Consider the following 21155-nt stretch of genomic DNA (forward strand, 5'->3'; position numbering starts at 1 on the left):
CAAAATCTGACACTGGTAGTGGCTGATCAGGTGGGCCAACCCATCATGACAGTGAATGGTGAGACATGGGTCAATTGTGACTGTGGCATGATGACAACAGTAGTTCTGTGCCATGGTAACTGGACTGAAGGAAACAGTACAACCGTGAAGTCAGACCCAGAAGCAAAACAAGAACATATAGGGCAGAGGCTACACACAGAAGTTCAGTGTTCCGGAAGATGGGACTCTTCCTGCATATGGCAAGAATCCTGGGCATCACACAGACAGCCAAGAGGCTGAGGGCAAAGACAGCATTTCTTGGGCACTGAGTAAAACCAGTGTACAGAAAGAGGGAATGTGGGCACGGATCCAGATAAAGGAGGCAGGGTGCCAGAGCTCCTTTGGGAGCAGAGATAAGCTTGAGTTTGGAGATGGTACAGGATGAACCCTGGAAGGGATAATACTTCCAAAACACAGTGGAAAGGAGGGCAACAGGAAGGTGAGGAACACACAACTTCAATGACAGCAGGTGGGGCTCACAGGATTTCAGAGTGGCAAGAAGTAGGGAAAGCATGAGACTGGAGAGGGACAGACAACTGTCAGCATCTTTTTGTCTGAGATTCACATTCAATAAATACATTTCATCACAATGCAGCAAAAGAAAATGGAGGCAGAACTGCACATGTTGCAGGCCTGTTACTGCCAGGATGAGGGAGAATGACCTGTAGACACCTCATTCCTATAGAAGCCTGCTTCATATGGCCTCCTATGTCATCATCTGGCGTTGTTCCATCTTTCTCTCTCAGCACTAGAAGCAAACAGCCTGTAATTATATTTTTTCTCATTTTTTTTTAAGGCAGTGTCTTACTAGGTAGACCAGGCTGGCCTTGAACTAATGACTCTTTTCCTGCAGCCTCCTAAGTGTCTGACTTGGGCCTTCATCTTTCTCAAATATTTGTTACAGGATTCCTTAAAGATCCCTAAGCTACTTCCACTCTCCTACTTGCTTTCCATGTGCCTTTTTTTGACCAGTTTTTTGAGATAGGGTTTTTCTATGTAGCCCTGGCTGTCCTAGAACTTGCTTTGGAGGCTGTCCTCAAACTTAGAGATCCACCTGCCTCTGCTTCTTGAGTGCTGAAATTAAAGGTACATACCACCATACCTGGCTCCCTGTGCCCTCTTAACACAAAAGGAATGTGCTTATTTCTGTTACTGCTGTTACATATGCATGTTTTCCATAAATTCAACAGTCCAGATCTATGGTGGCACACTGCTCTGGCTACAATGGAGAACAAACTCACAAAACTTGACATCATTTTACTCAAAAAAAAAAAAAAAAACAAAAAACAAAAACAAAAACAACAACAACAAAAAAACCTTTCTCTTTGTTCAAAAGAATCCAACAACTGAAAATATATCAAACCAAATTTAATTTAGGAGTTTAGATAAACATTAGGCAGGAAATTCCAAAGCTGCAGACTCCAAAAACCACATCCCTATTTGTATCACTGCTGAACAAAAACCCCTACAAGACCCTAAGCAATGTGCAGGAAGGATCTACTCATCACCACAGGGTCCAACTCTCCACATACTTTTTTGTCTCTTAAAAAATTAATTTCAACCAGGTACAGTGACATACTCATATCTTCCCATCAATCAGGAGATGCAGGCAGGAAGATCAGGAGTTTAAGATGGTCCTCAGCAATATAGAGTGTTTGAGGCCAAAATGAGCTAGATGAGATCTTGTCTTTAAAAAGTAGTAATGATAAGGCAGAGGCAATTAAAAATAGTATTGCCGGGCTAGGGCAATGACTTACTTTGTAGAGTGTTTGTTGTTTCCCCAACTAATGACCCCCCCCAAAAAAAAACCAAGTCTGTACAAAAGATATGTGCATTTACATTTGACATTATCAGAGTAAGTTCATTAAAAAAATAATATTAACCACTAAAATTAGTTCAATAACTTGGTTCACAATGCTTTTACCATTTCTGGACAAAAAAAAAAAAAAAAATCTGCTCTGCCAGAATACAGAAACTAAACATTATGGATCAAATCCATAACTCAGCCAGGCAATGTCCTTGGGCCAGAAGCGCTTCTCTCTACAGGCTTACAGCCCCTACTTTCCTGTTCTCCAGAAGCCAGCTCCACTCTCCACCCCCATCCTCACTATCTGGCTCTGCCCCTTCCACACTTGTGTGATGCTCCATATGCCACACTCTGCCAGGACCATCAATGGCACCTTTTAATGTTTAAATCAAATTTTGTTGTTGCACTAAAAAGATCCATGATTATTCCAGCATTAAATAGGCAGTTGTACCACACAACATGACAGGGACAGCCTGAGGATGCTGTGCTGCTGAAATAAGGCAGACACAGAAGCACAAACACTGTGGGAAATGTGAGTGTCCTCATTTGCATCATGCAATTAAAAAAAAAAAAAAAAAAAAAAAACCAAACTGGGGGGAAAACTTCACCAAAAGCAAAAAAGCCCATGTCTTGTTGTTTTAGGACACAGTATAAAGAAAAAAACAGAAACAGTAAATGAGTCTCAACACAAAAGCAGACTCACAACTGACACCACGTGCAGTCAAGAGCGGCTGCCTGCCTTGGAATCTGAAATGAAGACAGCAAAATGGGCAGGGCTGTGCCTGTCACACCAGCACTCACCTCTCCACACACTGTCCACACTAACACAAACTGTGGGAGAAAAGGGTTGGATGGACAATTTGGCCCATGATTCACCGCCTCTTGGAACCTGCCCAGAGCCACATGACCATAGAAGCAACAGCTTGTCAGTAGCTGGGCATTATCTATTAGTAGCAGGTTAAAACACAAATATTGGATAGAGTGGTATACTGCTGTGATCCCAGCACTTGGGAGGCAGATGCAGGAGAATCAACAGCTTAAGACAAGCTTAAGAAGCTGTCTCAAAAGAATAAACAATTCTGTTGCAAGTTCTGGTGAGTCTAGTTCTTTTCCCATTTCTCCTTTTGAAAAATCATGCAAAGGCCACACCTAACCTTAACATCTCCCTAGTAAATTAACCCCAGGTTAGGACATCTTTCAGGAAGGCCTGTTTTGGTGAAAGCAAATGGACACTATTCTCGTCTTTATACAGACCACCTACAGAAAAACGCCTTTGAACTGTTAGTGCTGTGACACATTGTAGCCATCGACAGTGCTAAAAGTGAGCATTTACATCTCCACCTGGATGGATTGTTTAATATTAAAACTTGAAAAAAAGGGCCAGCAAGATAGCTTTGTGGGTAAAAGCACTTGCTGCAGAAACCCAACACTCCCAGAACACACTATGGTAGACTAAAACTGACTCCTGAAAGTTGTTCCCTGACTTCTACACATGTGCCATACATGCACACATGAACACACACGTGTATATACACATACATAAGTAATATGTAAAGGAAAATCTTCTGTTTTATAAAGAGAAAGAAAGGAAGTCTGTCCCTTGAAAATAAGGTGGAAGCACAATTGCATGGTGGTAGTGCCTGGTCACTTGGAGAAACTTGCTCCCAGATGACCCACACACACACACCGCCACCTCCGGCCTGCAAGCCCTAATGGGCTGTCCTCACTGCCTGTGCAGTCTGGCTTCAGCCCCACTTCCTCCCCAGAGAGTTCTGGCCAACACAGCCTCCACTGGGGGTACGAGCCGTTCCCACCTGATCTGGCCTGCTAGAAAGCAAGGGCTGCTGGAAGTGCACCCCATTTCCTGCTTTGCCATTTTAGAATATAACTGACCCTGGGGCATACCTGCCTTCCCACCACCTGTGCTTATTCATCTCTATCTGAGTATCTCACAAGGCTCCACACACTCTCACACTGGTTTCATCACTTCATCTCACAACTGCCCTGGCCCCAGTTCCTAAGCCAGTGGACAATAGCAGCCAGTCAATCAGGTCAGATGCTCTGACAGCATGTCACCCCCTTCTACTCCCTACATTACCTGCCACTGAGGACTCCTATGGTTGATTATACCTCCTACACATATCTTCTGGAACTCTTTCCCAGAGCCTAGCTCTTCCATCAAGCCACCATGTCTGCTTGTTCTACTATAAAGCTGCCTAGTTCCCTGAGTCTCCCTTCTTCCAAATTTGTCGTTTTTCTGAAACAAAACCCTGACACTCCCCTGCTTAGATTTCTTCACAAACACCCTGTGATAGAGGGTCAGTGACAAAGCTCCTTTGTACCAGTGAGAAGCACTGACACCTCTATGCAACTGAACATGATCCTAAGCATGTGCATGGGTCCCTCACAAATCCTCACTGCCAGGCAGCATGAGCCCTCCAACTATAGAACAGTGGTGGCCCCTGCTATCATCACTGCCTCAAAACCAGCAGGCTGCCACAGGGAAGCCCACATCCCTTCACACTGTCCTTGTTCCTTCTCTGAACATGACCTCATATTGGTCCTTTGCCTCAGATCCACATATCTACCTACTCCAGAGCAGCTGCTGCCACCCTGCAGTTCAGAGGTTAGGCACTTCCTACAGAGGCTTTCCTCAATTTCCCCTGCTGGGAGCTAGCAAAGCCAGACTCTGTGCACCTTCCTGCTAGCCTAGGTGTTGCAGGAGGAAGAAGCCTAGTTCCACAACAGAATGCCTGCCACCCAGGTCTGCCTAGCAAGTGTGCAATGCCCACAAATGATGGTGATGGCACAAAAGATACCACCCTCAAAGGAGATGCTGCCTAGTAGAAACTTGACACCATCTGACTGGGTTCTGGTTTCCACAGACCACACCAACCCCTGGTTTTCAGGTGATAGGACATGGCCTATACAGTAGAGATGGCCTGTGCAGAAAAGCTACCTTTTAAACTCCTAGGCCTCATCCTCCTGAGTTACCACTTGTGATGGTTATACCTGGCTTGTTTTGAAAGCTTCCCTAGGTAGCTCACGACCCTTCCATGTTGGAAACAGGCCTTTGTGATCTTACGTACATCACACAAGTTCCTTATTCAGGCTTATTTACCTACAAAATACACTGAAGATTCCTCATTCTAGCCAGGGTCCAAGACTGCACAATTCCACAAGAATGAGCCATATGTGCCGTTAGACTGCTAGGCAGTGGCACTGCTGGTCATTAGCTTATCAGGAGGCCCATAACCCCTTCGTGTAGCACCTTGTGAGTCACAGCTTCTGGGAGAACCCAGGTAACTGGCTGAAGATACATTGGCTGGCTTTGTCATTCATGGAGATGAAGCCACTGAAGTCCCTTCAGGACATCCTTCTTTGCGGCAGTGGCAGCATTTTCTCCAAACAAGAGTCTCCCAACACATGTGGCACCAGTTGCCATCACTCTGGAGACCACTCTGGATCTCTAGTCTGCACTTGCGATGATTAATCTGTGCTAACAAGTCTTCAAGAAAAGCCCAGATTGAGGGTTTCACAGCTAAAAAACTGTTCTCTAGGTTTGGTACCCCTCAGAATCCCAGGATCTCAGTCTCTCCTCTCAACCTGCACTAGATGCTGGCCCATTGATGGCCACAGGCCCGAATTGTCTTCTGGAGCTGGCTTTATCTCACTTGCATGCTAAGGCCTAAACTGACCCATCAAAACCTAACTATGGGAGCTAGAGAGGTGGCTAAGCAGTTAAGAACATTGGCTGCTCTTTCAGGGAACCTGGGGTCAGTTCTCAGCACCCATCCACACAGTGACGTACTTACACCTGTCCTAGAAACTCTCAGTTCCAAGGGATCTGGTACCCAATCCTAGCCTCTGAGGGCACTAGGCATGTAAGCAGTGTACTTAAACACATACAAACATTCATACACATACAATAATAAATAAACATTAAAACAAAAAAAAACTGAATGTGGACTCAAGCTCAGCACAGCAAACACAAAAGACAGAAGCAAAACAACCAGTCAGATTGCCAAGCAGAACAGAAGGGCCAGGCGCTTTCAAACACAGCGCTCAGGCTGCTGAACATACTCCTTTCTCAACTTCTGGCATAGCAGCTAAGGAGAACATACTCTGGACTCCTCACCTGAAACAGCTCTGGGTGAGCCAGCCCTGAAAGCCTTGGTGTGGCCTTGGCCTATGGCTAACCAAAGGTCTAGAATAAGCAGCTGAGACATTTCCTCACTCCTGATAAGTGGTCATTCTGATGAGCCAACATCTTTCTTTTTTTGTTGTTCCTAAGGAGCTGGTGTGACTGTGTGTGCCAACATGTGGGATCTGTGCAGTCATCCTCAGCTAATTCCAATGTGTCTTATAGCAGAGCTAGGGTACTACACTAATTTTTAAAGAACACGCATTATAGCTCAGATTCTCTGACGACAACAGAAATCATACTTTAAACATTACTGAAGCAATACTTACTCTCGTATGCCACACAACCAGAAATGGACCAGGTCAGAGAATATGTGCTCTGTCAGTGCCACTGCCACCAACCACAGAGAACTGAACACACATTAACTTCACTGTCCATCACTCTCCAATGCAGTTATAACTTACAGCAAAAGACTTGTTATGTTTTGAGGAGAAAGTTAAAGGCCATATATAGTCATATATGTTTGTGTATGAGGGAGCAACAACATTCTGCACTGACTCAGCTACAAGACTGATGGTCTAGTCCCACAGCCCAGCACCTAGACAGCTGCCTTACCCTCTTTTTCTTCTTTGCTTTCCTTTTCTGTGTGTTTTGGTTTCTGAAACAAATGGCTCATGGAGTCCAGGCTGGTCTCAAACTCACTTTGTAGCAGGGAATGACTTGAACTCCTGCTCTTCCTATCTCAGCCTAAGGGCAAGGATCACGGGTATGCACCACCATGCCTGGCTGCCTCACTACTTCTAAACACATGCACACACATACAGGATATGCTTAATTCGTTTGAATGCCAGAATAAATTCTCTTGATTTGCAGCATCTCCCCTTTTTAAAGCTCTCTGCGGCACTAGGGACAGAGTGAAATACTATCTATATAGACCAGCAAACAACCATATGCCTAAAGTGAGTTATATTTGGTATTAAAAGTTGACTCTTCTTAGCCATCACATGCACATCACTGCCCATGCTCACTGCAGGAGTCTGACAGGCAGCTCCTCCTCTGGTCTCACCTCAGACCACAGACCAGCAATGGCTTCCACCTCAACCTTTCAGGCTGATTGAGGTACACAGGAGTCAGAGGAAAGACAGCACATTCCAACTGCACGCTGTTTCCACATAGGACACATACTCTTGTGCCTATAGCACTACCACATGCTTTAAATTTCCCTGCAGAACAAATGCAACTGTTTTTCTTCGCTTGACAATGTGACCTTTAGGTGAGCCATCTGGGCACCCTGTGACATTCTATCTTGCAAAGGAAGTGTCTGCTGTGCCTGTGGGACACCAAGCCAGTCCCTGAGCATATGCCTCCCAAATTGCTGCCCATGTCCTAACTCAGTGGTCATGCCTTGTGATGCTGGCAGCAGTGGAACACTAAGCACAAAACAGCATGTGGGTGTAAGAAATAGCAGTATCTACAGCTCTGTGGGCCTGACAGGTTGATGCCAACCCGCAGGCAAGGACTGAGTAACTTACCATTCCTCTGGTAAAATGACATAATGCTGGCCTCATTGGCCAGTGAAGACAGGAAAACCCAAGGAGTTCTTCCTGCACGCACACACACACACACACACACACACACACACACACACGAATACACCACTCAACACTTCCCACACCAGGCAGGGGGTATTCACACACTGACACACTGGCTAGGTTCCCAATTCCATTTGACTGTACATGGCTTACCCAGATACAGCATCAGATCCCACGTGTGCTCTACCCCGCAAGAATATACACCCTAGCCCCTTGAAGGTAGGTAGCATCACAACTCCAGGTTCGTTCTGCCCTGTATGTTGAGGGTTTCTGCAGGCCACTCCTCACATCTGGGTCACTTGCTGGAGTAGCCCATAGAACTCAGGGGGAGTGCTGGCTTACATCTGCCCACTACTCTTATTATAAAGGCCATGATGAAGGGTGACCACAGCTACCAGACCAGAGTGCCTCAAGAACAAGATTTGTAAGGAGAGGCACCTCCACATCCTCTTCAGGCCTGCACCTCCCATGTTCAGCTACCTGGATATTTATTCACCCTACCTTTTGTTTTGGGGTTTTTTTTTGGTGGTGGTGGTGGGGAGGGGGTTGTTTTTTGTTTGTTTGTTTGTTTGTTTTGTTTTTGACTCAGGTTTTCTCTTTGTATCCCTGGCTGTCCTGACCAGGCTGGCCTTCAACTCAAAGACCCACCTGCCTCCACCTCCTGAGTGCTGGGAAAAAAGGTGCGCACCACCATGCCCATCTCCTGTCTTTTACTTTTCACTGAGGCTTTAAGGCCCAGGCAGGCTAATGCTATCACCGGCCTCTAGTCAATCTCTCCTCCCTAGAGGCTAGGGCAGAGGTGGGACTGAGATCCCCAAACCCTTGGGGCTATCTTGAACTTCCTGGTACCTAGCCCCAAGCTGAAATGAGGTGGGCATTCAGAATCACTTGTAACCCACAAAAGTTGTTCCTATCACTCTGGAGAATTTTAGGGAGGAAAATAACCAGGGCAAAGACCAAACACATAATTCCTGTCACAGTCTCACATCTGTCACCAACTGAGAACCACTTCAAATTACAGGTCAGCAGATCTCCAGAAACATCCAGATACTGAACACCATGACACCACTTCCCAAGGCTGAGCATCAGGGGCAGGTGCACACAAGACAGACTTGACACCCTGCACTGAGCAACTGCACTGCTACAAGAGTCACTTTGGATGCCTCCTGCTAAGCTCACTGAAGAGTATCACCCTGGGGGCTGGAGAAATGACTCGGAGGTCCTAAGTTCAATTCCCAGCAACCATATGGAGGCTCATAACCATCTATAATGAGCTCTGGTGCCCTCTTCTGGCCTGCAGGTGTCCATGCAGACAGAAGAGTAGCATCCTGACACACGGGGATCTCCAGATACTGCACCTGTGGGATAAGGGAGGAAGTCCTGGGGGAAGGGGTGTTGAAAGCTGCTACTAAGCGGGAGAGGATACAGAACAGGCTATCCCGCATTGTAACAAATACAGAAGACACAGATGACACACCTCAGCCATCCCAGGCAAAAGTGCTTGAGGCCACAGTTTCTGCTCATGCCTCTAGATGCACTGGGTCAGAGGTATTCCAGAATGAATGGAAGGTTAAGTGAAAAAACCAGAAGTGAAAGGTGTCTTGCTAGAGAGTTCTCCTGGCACTGAGAAACATATGCACCCCCATATGGCCAGCTGCATTACAGCATTTCCTGACTATCTGCTGACAGCCTAGGAAACACAAATGCTCCAGTGTTCAAGATCACACAGCTCAAGCTGTATGAAATAATGTAGCTGAACTTGAAAGGCCCTGGATGCTTGTTCATGAAGTTTTTTCCTAACAAGAATGACTGCCTACCGGAAAAGACATAAAAAGACATAAGTGATTGGTGGGAAAGATAAGAAGAAAGAGCCATTGTCAAGCCAGGAAGAGTCTGGACACGCCCCAACTCCCAGCCCCACACAGGCATCTCTTTGCTTATGCAAACTGCCCATCATAACCCTCCCACACAAGTTCTCAGAGGGCCCACTAAAGCCCTAAAGGTAACCAGCCTCTTAAGAGCTCCCAGCCCTCCAGGCCTCTTCTGTTCCTGTCTCAGCCCTCCTCCCACAGCTTCCCTGTACTCATCCAGGGAGCCCAGTTCCCACTCCACCCCTGATGTTGATGCTGCCACAACGTCCTGTTTGTGAAGCTGACCCTCAGCTCGTGCACTGACCTCCTGTCTGTCTGTGAGGCACTCAGATGACATGGGCTTCACCTGCAGCTACCATAGCACCACAAGCATTTTACTGCATTCCCAAAAAGGATGCTGCGCTGCCAAAGGCCAAACCCTAGCTAAGCACCTAGCAAAGTTTAAGTGTCCTCGTATGAGCTAATCAATTTCACCCCTGACGTCTGATGTCACTGTGACATGTTCATCCTGAACCTCCAATGTAGGTTCTGAGTGCTTAGGCTTCATAAACCTGCTTAACAAGCATGCTACATCACAAGCAGTTTTCCCTGTAACTTAACAAGTAGCGTCTTGAAACAAACAGAGCACAAATCTAATCAAAGGCACCTTTCTAAAAATTCTATCTTACTTTGTGGTAACACTAAGCTGGGCAACAGAATCAAAAACTCAAGAATGAGAGGCTGCCTATGGCTCAGCTGGGGGAGTCTACCTAGCATGCATAAAGTCTGGCTTCATCCCCAGTACTAAGGAAACTAGGCATGGTGGCAGCAGTGTAGAAGAAGAAGTAAGAGTTCAAAGTATGAAGCCACCATGGGCTTCATGGGACCCTGCTTCAAAGAAGGAAGGGAGGGACGGAAGGAAAGAAGGAGAGAAGAGAAGGAGGGAAGGAAGGATTTATTTGAGCTTGCATTGGTCTAGAACGCAGTGATTCTCTCCCTTCAGACTCCTGAAGGGAGCTAGGATTATAGGCATGAGCCCTGTTAATTCAAAATTTACTAAGCAAAAAGAAAACGGACAAAGATAATAAGCGAAGTGTCCATAAGATAAAAATTACAGCCAGACGATGGTAGCACACACCTTTAATCCCAGCACTGGGGAATTAGAGACAGGCAAATCTCTGTGAGTTTTAGGCCAGCCTGGTCTATAGAGTGATTGCAGGACAACCAGGGATACACAGAGAAAACCTGTCGAGAAAAACAAGGAGAAAAAGAAAGAAAAGAAAAGAGAAGGAAGGAAGGAAGGATACGTTACAATAAATCTACACTTAACTGGGTTTTTTTGTCCATTTAAAAAAAATTATGTACATAGGTGTTTTGCCTGCATATGTCTGCGTTTCACATGTGTGCAGTGCCAGTAAAGGAAGAAAAAGGCATCAGATCCCTGTGTTGTAAGCCAGCATGAATGTACTGGGAATTGAACGCAGCTCTTCTAGAACAAAGCCAGTGCTCTTAACATCTGAATCATCTCTCCAGCCCGTTTTTGTTTTCAAATAAGTTCACAGATTTTATGACATTTATTTTCAGTAACCCAGCCAGGTACCTCACTTCACAAATGGGAAGACAGACTCTGGCAGCTCGGAGAAGTACAAAGGTCTCTGGGTCAGTAGTGTCTGTTGCTGCCTTCAGGAAGTTTCCACCATGACCAAAGCCATGAGTGTCTAGGAGGTGTAGTGAGACACTTTTCATTAGTTCTCATTAAATCTGCCACCGCGTCAGCACCCAAGTATACAGATGACAGAAGTGTCAACCATGAACTTTCCTGACAGATGTTAGAAAGCAGGCTGAGGATCCAAGATGTAAACTGCATGAAGCAGAGTGAGGCTGAGGGGCAGGAAGATAACAGAAAGAAGGGGCTGTTTTCTTAGACAACCAATAGCTTCGTCAGCAGCATGATGCTGACCGCCTACCAGGTGTCTTGTGATTTCTTTTGCCCCTGCAAGGCTAGTCTGTTGTGGATATAACTATGTTTTTGTTTTAATCCCAGGTGTGGCATGTGAGACTGATTCAGATGGTCCACAGAAGCAAACTATTTGCCTCATGTGGGCTCAGAGAGGAGCTCTTTGCCAGCTGCAGATAGTTTAAATCTTAGGACTCTGGAGAGAGAATAATTGCCAAAGCCCAGAAAATGTGGAGGAGCTCCAAGAAAGAACAAGGCTGGTGCTACTTCCCCCCTGCAGCTCCTGGTTGCTGCTGATGCAGTGAAACAAGAAGTTGGAAATCTCCTAGAGGATTGAACTGGCTCCAAGGAATCTGATGACCCTAAATAGCAGGAAGCAGCTAAGAGAACTTCGCCCCTCTTCCACTAACCCTTTCTCTCTCCTACCTGGTGTTGGGGTGTTGGCAGGGATGGGGTGGAGTAGAGAGAAAGAAATATAAAAAAAATGTAAGTAAGAGTTTTTTTTTTTTTAAATACTCCAACACTAGTCTCAATATACACTTGATCCTAATACTTCATTTCTGTCTTTCCTGCAGCTGAGGCACTCTTAAAAACCAGAGTAATGAAGCTCTGTGTGGTGGCAGCATGCAGACAGGTTTGTTCAGCCCAACTGGGTTACCAAGTATATCCCTGTGCCATCAGTCAATCAATCGAAGGTGGAGTACAGCAAATGGCATGGAAGGCATCAACAGCACAGGCACCAGCCCTACGGGCAGCAGGGGCACAAGCAGTCTGGGCCTTGGCCTCCAACCTACAGAGGGCAGGGCTGGGGCTGGGGGTACTGTGGAAGCGAGGTTTTCCACAGGCTGTGAGCAAAGGGGCAGGCAAGGAACTACAATGTAGCACTTAGGGAGGAAGAGCAAGCAGAGGTAAGAAGAACAGAAATAAGGAGTTGGGAAATAAGGTTGAGCAAGGTTTGATTTGTCTTTCATACCTTCTGGGCAGCAAGTAGAGGTCAGATGATGAAAAGAGCCTAGAGTACCAGCAGGGAGAAAAGGGATGAGCAGAGAAGACAATGATGAGGAGACTCTGGAAGATGCTAGGGAGGCCAGTTCTTGCTTTTGCAGTACTGGGGAGTTCATTATGCTGGGCTAACTGCTCTGCCTCTGACTGCACCCTCTGCTGCATCCAGCACTTCCCAAGGACAGCCACTTCTTCCTTCAATTCTGCTTTATAATGTATATGGTGTGTGGGTATGCATGTTCCTGTGTATGGAAGCGTAAGTGATTATAATGAGCTGTGTGATTATAATGTGCGTGTGCAATGTAGAGGGCAATGTGGAGGGGTCAACCTTTGGTGTCATGCCTCAGAAGCTGTTCACCTTGGTTTTTATAATCAGACCCAGTTTTTGTTTTTATTATCATTATTGAAGTATGGATGTTTTGTCTGTATGTATGTCTGTGTGAAGTCCAGAAGAAAACAGCAGATCCCCTGAAACAGGAGTTCCAAATACCTCTGAGCTGCGAAGTGGGTGCTGCAAATTGAACCTGTATCTTCCGGAAGATCCTCATGACACCCAGTTTTTTATATGGGTCCTGGGAACTGAACTCAGGTCCTCATACTTTCAAGCAAACATTTTTCCCCAACACACCCCTCAATTTTTTTCCAACACACCCCTCAATTCTTTTTCCCCAACACACCCCTCAATTCTTTCAGCAGAGGTTTTCCTGAAGTGGAGAAACCTCGGGAGGCCTGCTGTATCGGGGAGTCAGTACAGCAGGGAGCCATGATGAAGACACCAGCTCCTCTATTCCTATCTTAATGTGAGGCTGTTGCTGACTAGTGGCCTACCTACAGCCCTCTTCCTCCCCCACCCCGAGATAGGGTTTCTCTGTGTAGCCCTGGCTGTCTTAGAACTCATTCTGTAGACCATGCTGGCCTTTGCCTCCTGAGTGCAGGAGTGCGCCACCACCACCTGGTGAGCCCACATCTTTAAATGAGCAACAACAGTAAAACTGATGGTTATAAGAACAACTCTAGACACTTGTCCTCAAAAAGCTGACAGTCTTTACCTCAGTGTTCTGTGTCATCACCTCTTTATGCAATAGACTGAAATGTGTATGACCAGTCTCTAGAGTTAACTTACAACTAAGGACTATGCCAGTGTCTTGAAGCACAGAAAAGTACAATCTCCACATGAAGTTAGCAAGCTACCGGCTCATACCCCAGAGGCTCTGCCCTGTACCAGCAGTGTCCAGGTCAATCATTCTGATGTCTACTGTCCAGGCAGGGCAGATACACATTAGGATAGCCGACTTCTACCTAGCTCTTCCCAGACGGCCCTGCACAGAGGAACTGCAGCTCCATAAATGGAAGCGCAGACACACAGGTGGAAGGCATGCAGGGCTGCCCACAGCCATGTCCTTCCCAGCAGGCTCTTCATTCACTGATTAACTTTTTTTAGAACAGGTATTTCTATGATTTGCACAAGAAAAAAAAATGGAGTGTACACTCCCCAGTCTAGTGCCTGTATTCTAGTCATTACCAGTATGGTCACACAGATGACCATGCTTGTCTGTGAAGAAAGGACCATCAGAGACAAGAGTGAAAGTAACAAGGGCAGTGATGTGACAAAATTCTGGGAAAGATGGCAGTCCACTGGGGACTTGGCAAGTTTCCCGACAATCTCAGTGAAGAATGGGGTTCACCACTGTATGAGGAATGCTGATCCACTCTCCATAAATTTGCAGGCCTGTCACAGTTCAGCTAAGCTGCTTCTATGTAGTGGGAGTTTAGGTTTCCTTAAAAACCCAATTATGTGACTACATTTTGTTTTGTTTTAATCCCAGATGTCGGACATGGGGCTGCTTTAATTTGTCCACAGCTATTAACTATGATTACCTCATGCACTAGCAGAGGCCTGATCTTTGCCAGCTGCAGATAGCTTAATTCTGGGAACTCTTAAGAGGGTATAAATGCCAGAACCCAGAGAGATGGGGTGCTCCAAAGAAAAAAAAAGAGGGTGGTTGCTGCTCTCCCTGCTGCCCCCACCCAGACTGCTATCGCTGGTTTGCTGGCTACTGTAACTATGAAGATCAGACCTTGCACAAGAAACTACATCCCTACTCAGCAGAGAGTAGTCTAAAAAGATCTCAACAACACTCCTCCCCTCCAACCTTCTTTCTTTCCTACCTGGTGTTGGGGTGTTAGAAGGTATTAGGGGTGGAGAAGGATGGTAGATTTAAGAACCCAGATAAAGTAGCCAAAAAGTATGCCTCACTTCTGTGCTGTGTTATGGCATGTGGCATCTGAGCCCCCTTCTATGTGGAGTCCAGCCCCAAAGAGCAGCATGTGGCCCTGAGAACTAGCTCCTACTCCAACCATGTATTCTCCCATCCTCTGCAGCAAAGGTTGGTCACCCTGAAGAGAAGGACTACTACAGAGGCAGCTACTAGACCCCTGCACCCAGCAGTGTCATTGGCAACACAGGGCTCGAGCTCCAGACCAGCACCTTCTCCAGCCCCTTCACAAGGAGACAGGGCCACATGGCCCACAGCCTTTCTTCACAGACAACAGTCCTCCTCAAAGGCCTTCAGCTAACTACTAACTCCACAGGCCATCTGTACAGAGCCTGGCTGGCCTGCAGATTTCAGACACTACACTTGAGCACTTCAGCCACTCTAAACAGCGAAGGGAGAGATGAGGAAGAAATATGTCCACCACGACATACAAACTAGGGCTGGCTGACATGACATTCTCAAACACCACCTCGACTTTCTCTGTTGTTGCAGCAATTTCAGTCATCTTAAAATGTGTCACAGTTGCAGTCAATGCATTCAATCACCAAGGACTAAATGTTGACTGATGGGAAATAAGACAGCAGTTAGAAAGCAGAGGCGCAAAAACAGATGTAGCTGGGCATTGGTGGCATATGACTTTAACTTGAGCACTCAGGAGGCAGAGGCAGGTGGGTCTCTGTGAGTTCAAGGCCAGCCTGGTCTGCAGAGTGAGTTCCAGGACAGCCAAAGCTACACACTGAGAAACCCTGGTCTCAAAAACCAAAACAAAACAACAAAAACCAACAAAGAACAAAAAAAGAAAGCAGAGCCACTAGCAAGAAAGAAGGGTATCAGTAAAAAGGGAAGGAAATTGAGGGATGGCAATGAAGTGAATGATAAAAATAAACTACACTTATTTATGAAGATGTCATAGACCTATTATATAGATAATACTATATTATACATATACATAACATAGGCTAATTTTAAAGGTGGCCATGGGCAGGCAGGGTAGCACAGTAGCTATAGAAAGGCACTTGCCAGCAAGCCTAGAACCCACCTAGTAAAAGGAAAGAGCTGACTCCTACAACTTGTCCACTGACCTCCACACTTAGGACATGACATGTACCTATATACATACACACAGAGAGACACAAACACAAGCTAAATTTAAAACTGACCATATACTATCTGTAACACCAGTCCCAGGAGATCAGACATGCCACAGGCAATGTCCTCCTCTGTGATGTGCCATCAGCCTGTTAGAGCATTGTTATAAGCATTGGAGGCTAAACAGGCTCAGAGGCAATGGCCGTCAACCAGTAGACCCCTATCTTCCCAAGTACCCACATACCAAGCACAGGGTGTGCTGAACTCACAGCAGACAAACAAGTGCTTGCTAGACTGAAACCAGAAGCCACTATCCATGATAATACGGATAAGAGAATTCAAAGCTCAAAAATGAGTGTCCTAACATAGGAGACAAGGAGGCAGACATCCTCCTGCATGAGGACACATTTGTGTCCTCTCCCCCTGACCTGGGTGTCTCAAGGGAAAAAGAGTAGGGTGGGGTGTATCTTGGAGATGGCTGGATACGGTGAGACACATGGCAAGGCATACTTTTTGAACTATGAATGCCAATTATTCTCCATCATTATTAAAAGGGAAACACACTTAAGTATTTATAGGACACTTTCAAATAGCACAAGAAACAGGTCTTTCTGGACTTGAACTTAATACTGTGATAAAGGCATGGGGCAGAGCCATATAGCAAAGCAGAACTCCATACAGATTGCTTTTAGGTCCCTCTAGCAACTGGATCTCCAGTTCAGTCACTAAGAAAATTCTTTGCATTTTAGTTTGCATAAAAGAAGTGCTGCATCAGATTCTTCAAGTTGATACTCCAAACCATTCAGCAGGACTTCCTCTTTCACCATCTGACCCACTGTTTCTGGAATGGAGGGAAAGGATAGCTTGGGAGTTCCAGAGACCAACTGTTCAAGAGTACTGACTCCTGGCAAACAGCATTTTAGTTTTCCTATGCGTGACTGGACTGCAGCATGCCACCCCCACCACTTGAAAGCAACATCTATATTAGCCCTGCCACAGTTTAAGCTGCACAGGCCAGTGGGTGATCAGCCCATCTGCAAAGCAGAAAAACATGGGAATGCAGGATATGCTTCAAGCTTCCAAATTTATTTTTGGAGTAAAATGAAATTTCCTCCTCAGAATAAGAATGAGACTCTGTGAAAAGCAAAAAGTTGAACTCCACTGGGCCCACCCCTGCCAAGAAGGCCTCAGCCCACAGCCTGCCAGCTCCAGCCAAACCCTTGTTTTAGCTGTAGTGGGAAAAAAAAAACAAACACAAAAGTGGAAACATTTTGTCCACATCTCTGAAGTTGGAACCTCAATAAGGCCCATTACCACTAACTACGCAGGACAGATCACCTGAAACCACAGCTACCTGTCCAGACAGTGAGACAAGGCTGCTCAGTAGGCGTCCTATACAGTTCTGCCTTGTAAGACATATACTACATATGCCTCTCTGATGGTCTTGTCAACTCTGTAAAATTTGGTCAGCTAACAGACGTACCTCTGAGAGGTTTAATTAAGGATGTGGGATGCTCCATCTGGTATATTTATGGTATTTTTATTCCATACCGAATAAAAATGGAAAAAGCAGGAAGCCAGCTGAATTCATCTTCTGCTTTCTGCTTACAGGTGTAAGGTGTCAGGTGACTCTGGCTTCATCATGACCTTCCTGACTTTATGGACTGGACCTTCTTAAACTGTAAGTCAAAATAAGCATTTCCTCCCTTAAATTGCTTTTGTTACCTGCTCACAGAAACAAGGAAAGTAACTAATATAGAAAACTGGTACCAACAAGGGGGACTGTTGCTGCTAAACCTGACCATGTGATTCTAAGGCCTTTGAACCTGGTTTGTGCGAGGCATGGGAAAGGGTCTGAAGCTACAGGCTAGAGAAGCCCTGGAATGCAATAAGGAAAACTGATTGGAACACTCTGACAGGAGCTTGAAAGACCAGAATGCTAAAAAAAAAAAAAAAAACAGAGAGAGAGAGAGAGAGAGGAGGCCTGCCTCATAAGGCTTCAGAGAAGAATAAGGAAATTCCAAGACAGCACACTTTTAACCCCAGTGCTCAGGAGGCAAAGGCAGGTAGATCCCTGTGAGTTTTGAGGTCAGCCTAGCATAAATCTACATAGTGAGTTCCACAACAGGGGAGAGGGGGGTTAGAGTCCCCTATATAAAGAGACTGCCTCAAAAAACAAAACTGCCCCTAGATGTATTGCAGGTGTGGCTGCTGTGTCACATGTGTGTTAGTAAGTGGCAGAGAAGAGAGAGGACTATGTCTATGCTTAGTGTTCTGACATGTGAGCACCTGAATGATTAGTAGCCAAACACTCCCTGAAAAAAGCAAGCCTAAGACAACCCACCAATCTGGCACCACAGGCCCAAACAGGGAGCTAGCCCTTTTTTGCATGCTGGGTAGCCCCAGATGGGCTCCCAAGGCAGGGAGCTAGCCAAAGAACCCTGCCAGTCCTAGGCAGATGTGAGCCTAAGAGGTCCACCAGGCAGACCATGCCTGAGATGACCCCCTGCCCAGTGTCATAATGCATGAGTGGGGCATAGCACTCCTGAGATGACCCCAGACACTCATGGCAAGTAAGAGAAAAAGACACAGAAAGATGTGGACACAATGAAGAGAAGCAGAACTGGGGATAATAAAGGGTAATGAGGAAGAACCTGATGTGAGTAGCCAGAGATGGCACCTGGGACCATGGTAAGGTCCTGGCCTGTGCTGCCACTGGGGTCACGTCTGGGTCTGTGACTCTGCAGGAGCCAGGGGGTCTGTTACCACCAAAGGCCAGGCAGACATCCCTGACCTACGCTGCTGCCTGGGGATATGTTAATGTCTGAAGGCTGTGCAGAGCTGGCCCCAGCCCACACCTGGACATCATAAGAGAGCTGGCCTTGGGGTCCTGAAAGCCCCTAGCCAGCTGCAATACTTGGGAGAATGGCCACACACACACACACATTTCAGGGGTTGCAAGTAAGCCTGCCCTGCTATTTATATCCCATGCAGTGGCATGGACAAGGGAGAGACCATCCTCCTCTCCCTCATCCCTCACTACCTGCAGCAGACAGGAGAGCTGGAGTCATGAGAGCAGGACAGCTGGCCCTATTCTTTGGGCCCTGCACCTCTCCTGGGCAGCACAGTAGAGCTGATCCCAGATGTGGAGGTTGCAGGTAAGCTGGCCCTGCCTTTTGTCTGCTGTGAAGTGGCTCTGACAAGGGCGATGTCCTCATCCCTTGCCACCTATAGCAGGCAGGAGAGCTGGCCCTGTCCCTCACTGGTTGCAACACTCAGGAAAGCAGGGCCTGTACCTTGCTTGGGCAGCAGGGTAGAGCTGGCCCTGGTTGTGGGGGTTGCAAGTGAGCCAGCCTGAAAGCAGGATAACTAGCTCAGATACCTCTTAAGCCCAAATCCATGGCTTTGATTTGGCCCACTCACAACATCATCCCATCGATGAACTGCTAGAGTGCATGAAGGGGCTGGTACTACAGATCTAAAACTACAGCATCTCCATGACACAGAGCAACAACAAGATCTCCTACAGAAGTCCCAGTGAGGCTCCAGTATTGAGCCTCACTCAATACTAGACTCATATAAGACCAATGAGCCACTACAATGAACATTTGTAAGCACAGAAGTATAGACCAAAGGGTATACCGTGTGTCACACCGTGACATACTACAGCTAGAGTTGCAGGGAAGCCTGCAAGGATGGATACCACTGGAAAGAGGGATTAGGTAGAACTGGAGTGCATGATGTGAAAGTCAGAAAGAACCAATAAAAAGTTGAAAAAATTAATTAATTGGGCTGGGGAGATGGCTCAGTGAATGGGTACTTGCTATCCAGCCTGATAACCTGAATTTGATCCCCAGAATTCATGGTGAAAAGAACTGAACCCAGAAAATTGTCCTCTGATTCACTCATACACACAATTGGCAATTATAATAATTTTTACACAATAAGAATAAATACACTTAACTATGTATCAAAAATGTAATTATTTTGTTGGTGTGGCAATGCTAAATCAAATTACTTTAAAACCCAGTGGGGAGGGGCGTTTCCAAAAAAATTATTATTTCAACTGTACATTCTTAAGATATATTTATTCTCAGCTCCCCCCAATTGATAAAAAATCCTCAGTTAGCTAGGTACAATGGTGTACACCTATAATCACAGTGCTTAGGAGGCTGAGGCTGGAAGACTAACTATGAAGTTCATAGGCTAGAGAGATTTATCTCAAAGAAAAAGGAAAGAAAACCTTCATTCAAAGGGTTACTGGATCATTTTATTAGTAAAACTATTCATTTTATGTGTATAATATTTTTGTTTTGCTTTACTTTTGGACAGAGTCTCATATAGCGAGGCTGACCCAAGGTCCCTGTGTAGCCAAGGGACTGAACTTCTGGATCCTTCCATTTTCACCTCCCAAGTGCTGGGGTTACAGACAGCTGCCACTACATCCAGCTTTTCCCCTAGCTTCTGACCAGCAAAAAGCACAGGCCCAGACAGTAACTTTAAGTATTATTTCCCACAGAGAAACCAGGGCTCTAATCCAAGGCAGGAGCACTAGGTAACCCTGGGCACACTTCATCCACAAAGCAATTAAACACTCCAAACCATGGTGTCTTGGCAGAAGGATTCAGGAGCCAATCTGATGTACTCGAGCAAGTTTGAGCCCAGCCTGGGCTACATGAGACCCCGTCTCAATCAAAAGGAGCTGTCAACTTAGCAAAAGCCAGAATGTGGCACTTCTGTTGCTCGTTTATTTTGTAGCCTGGGGAGGGACGCTAGGGCCTCACACATGCTAGCAAAGCCCTCTACCAGTGAGCTGCACTCCAGACGGAACATCAATATTTTGGAAAATCTTTGGAGGCAGCAAAACATACACATGCACACAAAACAAACAAAACAAAAACAACAACAAAATCTGCTCCCCATTGTTTGAGCAGAGCTAGCAGCTAGCAGACAGAGGCCAGGGCAGGAAAGGCCTGAAGGAGGGTTGTCACACCCCCAAAGAAGCTACCAGACAACAAGACCTGCAGGGCAGGCAGGATCCATAGCTGGGAGTTGGCAGAGGTAGGAAGGTGACGTGCAGCTCTGAGAATCAGCTTAGGTTGAGGACAAGGGTGAGCTGAGGGCTGACATTTAGAAAGATCCTGACATGGGGATGGGGGTGTGGTAGAATGCTTGCATGGACAAAACCAGAGTCCCATCCACAGTAGCACATACCCATAGTCCCAGTTTAAGGTCATCCTTATCTAGTGAATTAGAGAAAGGCTCATCTGGGCTGCATAAAACATTGCCTTAAAAGACAGAGAGACAGAGAAAAGGGGGAAGGGGAAAGAGGAGAAAAGAGAACATGGCACTTAAACCACAAGTGAGAAGATATGACAGTGAAGGGCCAGAAAGCTACC

The 21155-nt window shown here is 46.2% G+C and overlaps 1 protein-coding gene and 1 non-coding gene across 13 annotated transcripts in view; one reads left to right on the forward strand and one right to left on the reverse strand.

Annotated features, from left to right (window-relative positions):
- The window catches only part of Ppfia1 (PTPRF interacting protein alpha 1), a 78675-nt gene that overhangs the window by 46926 nt on the left and 10594 nt on the right, over positions 1-21155 (reverse strand). The window lies entirely within an intron of this gene.
- Positions 17937-18069, forward strand: LOC132651668 (small nucleolar RNA SNORA17). Its single transcript, XR_009589256.1, has one exon. It is a non-coding gene; the product is annotated as a small nucleolar RNA SNORA17 (small nucleolar RNA).

The sequence above is a fragment of the Meriones unguiculatus genome, chromosome 1, assembly GCF_030254825.1.
Source record: "Meriones unguiculatus strain TT.TT164.6M chromosome 1, Bangor_MerUng_6.1, whole genome shotgun sequence".
Taxonomy (NCBI): Eukaryota; Metazoa; Chordata; class Mammalia; order Rodentia; family Muridae; genus Meriones; species Meriones unguiculatus.